The sequence below is a fragment of the Papaver somniferum genome, chromosome 1 (genome assembly GCF_003573695.1).
Source record: "Papaver somniferum cultivar HN1 chromosome 1, ASM357369v1, whole genome shotgun sequence".
Classification (NCBI taxonomy): Eukaryota; Viridiplantae; Streptophyta; class Magnoliopsida; order Ranunculales; family Papaveraceae; genus Papaver; species Papaver somniferum.
This window is the reverse complement of record NC_039358.1, coordinates 104,189,680-104,195,191: the sequence shown is the minus strand read 5'-3', so window position 1 is coordinate 104,195,191 and position 5,512 is coordinate 104,189,680.

Here is a 5,512-nt window from a genome sequence, read left to right as displayed (position 1 = left end):
GATGAAGAAGCTCCTTTTAAGCATTTCTTAAAATCAAAACTTTCAACGTCTTGCGATACATTAACTGAGTCTTTCTTTAGTTTTCGCTCTCGCTTAACTTTACCTTGACCCATGTCTTATAGGTTGTGTTAGAGCATTGCTTGGTCGAACTCGCATGCCTTTCTATCTCAAGCATGTTTGTCAATGTTAGTGATCAAAACTATATGTCTTGATTTCTAGTTTACTTATGACTAAGTCTCGGTCTAGGATAGTTAGGTATAGTTGAGCTCCAGACTCCATGGCGATTATCTTACGAAGACGAAGAACTACTCAAGGAACCAGTGGAACTTCATCCGACCAAAAGGTATGTGGAGACTTGAACTCATCTATCACTTAAAAGTCTATCTACTCTATCTCCTACTCTTGAGACAAAAGTCGTATAAGTATGATAGTTTTCATACATACACATTTGCTATTTCGAGCCGAGTTTACTCGCCTATCTTTTCCTCGAAATATATGTTGGTAAGCTTTTGCTTTAACCATTTTCATCTTTACCCGTGACGAAAGCCATGATGACGTTTCAATCTTGAAAATATCTTTGATGACGATAGTCGATTCTTTTTGTCTAACGACTATTATAATATTATAGAAGAATGTTTCAATAATTGAAATGTGGAGTTGAGATTACGTAACCAACTATGGATATAAGCATATATAGTGTGTTCACACATTAATGTATAAATCCATGTGCCGGAAACCAATTGTGTGCATATGTGTGCATGCGGTATTGGTGAAGGAGACATGGTAGGTACGTGTACCCGTACGCGTACTGGCGGAAGTTTTCATACCGAAAATTTCTGTTGTAGTTTGTGAAGTTTGCAAACTGAAAACCAGTCACCTTAGGTACGCGTACCCACAGAAGTTTTCAAAATGAAAATTTTTGCTGAGTTTGTAAACTCAAATCGTGTAGCTAAGGTACGCATACCCGTACGCGTACCCAAGATGGTTATATTTCTCAAATCGGTAGTTTCATGAACTTAAACAATAAATCAATAAGGAATGCAATCTTTGAAAACCGTGGCTATATTGTTCATGAATTGATTCAAGTGAATCAAACCGATTTTGTTTCAATTGTGTCTATGTATAAAGATCTAAGCAATTGAACAACTCTTGAACTAGTTATTATGAGTCATTTGAACTAGTTATGAGAAAGATGAATACGGTTAATATGAAAGTGCTCATATATCTAACCATTGGTTAACTATTTGTGAACCAACCCAATGTACACATTTAGGTACGGTTACTCAAACCTAAATGAATACATTTCGTTTTCGTGTGAGACAAGCTAAGTTTCGATCTAACTGTTGGAAGATATTAGCTTGGATAAGTCAGGTTTTTCATCTAACGGTGAATATTGAATGCTTTTTTACCAAGGTAACTAAGATTGGAAACCCTGATTTGAAAACTATATAAGGGATACGTCTAGCAACTGGAAAAACTAATCCCCAGACCTCCTGTGTGATACTAGTTGGTTTTTCTAGAGTCGATTCTCCTTTAACCGTAGGTTTCTTCTCTAGACCCTGTCGGTTAACGACTTAAAGACTTCATTGGGATTGTGAAGCTAGACGAAACTACGTCTCTTGTAGTTGAGCGATCTGATCTTGCCATTTTCTATCGTACGAGTTCAATTAAAATAATTGACTTGAGATTATATCTTTGATATGGCAAGATAAAAATAAATCACAAACATCTTCGTCTCATCATTTGTGATTCCACAATATCTAGTTTCGCTACCATACGATTTAGATTATTGTGAGGTGATTGATAATACTAGGTTGTTCTTCGGGAATATAAGTCCGGGTTATCAATTAGTTCCTGTTCACCTTGATTTATCAAAAGATGGAACAAAACTCATAGGTTTATCTGTGGGAGACAGATTTATCTATCATCATGTGTGATACAGATTGTTTTTTAAAGTCTTCAACTTTGGGTCATAGCAACTCTTGGTTGTGGGTGAGATCAGCTAAGGGAATCAAGTGCGTAGTATCCTGCTGGGATCAGAGACGTAAGGAGCGAAAATGTACCTTGAATCAGTGTGATATTGATTAGGGTTCAACTACAGTGCAGATCGAAGATAGTTTGTAGTAGGCTAGTTTCTATAGCGGCTTAATACAGTGTGGTGTTCAATCTGGACTAGGTCCCGAGGTTTTTCTGCATTTGCGGTTTCCTCGTTAACAAAATTTCCGGTGTCTGTGTTACTTCTATTCCGCATTATATTTTGTTATATAATTGAAATATCAAAGATTGTGCTTTGTATCGATCAATTGTGAAATCCAACCTTTGGTTGTTGATTGGAAATTGATTGATCCTTGGATATTAGTCTTTGGTACCATCCAAATTTATTATCCTTGTATTTGATAAAGACTCGCAAATTCTTATTTGCTTGAGTAAAGATCAAATCAAGTGAGAGAGATATTAACTCCTCGATATACTTTTCTCTAGATTGAGTATGTCTGTCTAGTTGATTCTATAGAAAGTATATTTGGAGTTAGTCCATACATATTGCTAATCGAAATATTGGGTGTGGTTGTTAGACCCCCGCTTTTTCAATTGTGTAGATGGGGAAAAACGATTTGCTGGTTTTTAAGGAATTGAGGAGACGACCGTACGGATGAGACTCCTCGAACCGAGCGAAATGTTAAACCTCACACAGATGCACCGCTGCAAAGGGGGTGCTTTAGATTCGAGGGATCAATCTGTAATACTCCGGCCTAAATCAAGACAATGACCGTTCCAGAGTAAATTCGGTCACAAGAGAGGATGGGTTGATCTGTAGGAGGGAAGCTGGGAAATATGTGGAATCAATGGTAATCAAAGATTGTGGGTGTATGAATTCTGAATATGATAAGCTCTCAATGATTGAAATTTCTCAATTGAGAGTAGTTGCTCAATTGATGAGTTGATGATCTCGTGTTGTCTATGAGACGTGAGATTGATGATACTGTTGATGCTGATGATTCAATCATGATTCAGAGACTTATTTATATTTCTGGAATTTTATACACCATGATCCCATGAAGTGTGACAGTTGATGGAATCAAGGAGTGGGGAAGTGGAGATCGTGTTTGAAACCAGTTGCTCAACGTGTGGAGACTTGGTCGATTTTACACCCACTACCTCCCTTCAAATGATTGCACGACTTGCTCACATTCCATCGTGTATTTGAACACACGTGCCGTAGACCGCCAGACCAAAACCCTAAGTGATATCCCCCCAACGTGACACGATTGACGTCTCGTGGCATGTTAGTCAATTGATGACTTCGTGGTTTGATGGGACGATGAGTCCATGTAGTTGCTGAGTTGAACATGATGTTCTGAAACGTATGAATTTAACATGTCATGAGACAGAGGTATAGTTCTTACGATAAAGTGAGAAAGTATTGCTCTTTCGATGGATCGTTGAATATTGATTGTTGAACCAATATTCCTTGGTTTGAGAAAATATTTATCATCTGAGCAAGTGTTGCTCATGTGATGAATTGTTGAATATTTGATCGTCTGAGCATGTATTGCTCATCTGATGGATTATTGGCAGCGTACCAAAAATATTAATTAGAATATTGGTCGTTGAACCGAGCATAATTAATAAAATTAATGACCATGAGGTCGTCGTAAAATTATTAAGGTTAGAATCTGTAGTGATGATCCTTGGATTCAGAAACCCTAATTTGATCAATTGATGATCAATTCATGCTTCGTCAGAAGTTTAACCATGGGACGAAAGAGGGAGCGACTACATGGGACCGTGGATCAACCATGTAGTTTCCATATGCTCACGTGATCAAATACAAAGATATCCTGAAGAGTTGACGATTTGTTGGTGAAAGAATGATTAAATGATGGTTTAATCATTTATTCGAAAATGCTCGTCTGAGCCTTAGGTGAGAAAACCTAGTTAATTATGACGAGGCGAGGGACCGACCATGGAGTCATGAAACCGGCCTTGGGTTGTCACGTGACCGCCTGACGATCACTTCATGAAAATCCAAAGTGTTTGGAAGAGTTTTGGACCTAATACGAGCAATTGTGCAAATTAGGTCAAAACTGTGAAAATTAATGGGACCGGCTTCCGTGAGCCAAAGAGACAATCTTGGTCGGTCAAGATAGCTTGCTCGTGTCCCCAAGGCGTCCGCGTCTCAATCCTGAGAATTTTGATATTTTCTGGCGTGCAATTGAGCATTCATTCGAGAAAATATGCCAAAATTAGGGTTTCGACGAAACTGAGGAAAACACCACGAGATGATGAAAAATAATTATAAAATAAGGAATGAGGAGGCGTGGGACCGCCGTGGTCAAGGCATGGTCGGCCGGTCGTGACAACGATCCCGCGGTGCCTTTTCCTTAATTTTATAATATTTTGATGATTTTATGAAAAATTCATGAATTTTGAGAAATTTGATGAATTTAGGGAGTTTCCATGAATTGAAGGAGTTTTCATGAGTTCATGGAAGCAAAATATTAAAATAATAAAACACGGGCTTGTGGGACCATGGAGGCATGGCCGGCCGGCTATGGCTCGGTCCCACGAGTTTTTTATAATTTTTTAATATTTTTTAGGTATTTTTGATGATTTGAGGGAATTTTTCCTGATTTGAGAGAAATACCATAAAATCAAGGAATTTGATGAATTCAAGGAAAAATAGGATAAATAATAATAAAATAATAAAGCAAAGGGTGTGTGGGACCGGCTAGGGCATGGCCGGCTGGCTAGTGGCCCGGTCCCACAAGTTTTCATAATTTTATTTTATTATTATATGATGATTTGTGCAAAAAATACCATGAAATCAAGGAGTTTTTTTCATGAAATTAGAGAAATAATAATAATAATAAGGAACCGTGGGGTGTGGCGCCGGCTGGGACCAAGTCATGGCCGGTTGGCCAATGGTCACGCCCCACACTCCTTTCGTTAATTTTATATTATTTGTTATGGATTTATGGAAGTACCATGAAACCGAGGAGCTTCCTCGAGACGAAAGAGATTTGATCAGATGAGAGAATTTTCATCAAATCATGGAAAATGATAAAAATGTATTAAAAATATAAAACTGGCGTGGAACTGACCAAGGCACGGTCGGTAGGTCGTGTGTCCGTGTTCCCAGCACCTTGGTCAATATTTTTAATTATTTATTATTTTCTTCCCTATTTTGCATAGGTTCATCGTTTTGTTGTATTTTGAAATACTCGTTCGTGCGGTGACTGTTACTGTACCTTCGTTGAATACACTTTCACCATTTGAATCGGGGCTTACTTAGAGGTAGCTCAGACGCCCGTTTGTTGATTATTTATTATTAATTGTGGAATTCAGTGTAGAATAATTCGCAAAACTGAGTAATAAGATGTTTATTATTAAATCATAGGATCAGTTGAGGATTCGACTACGAATTCAGAATAATAAAGTGAGCATTACCATTCCATGGAATCGTAGATTCGACCATAGAATCGGAGTAATTAAGATTTATCTATTACCATTT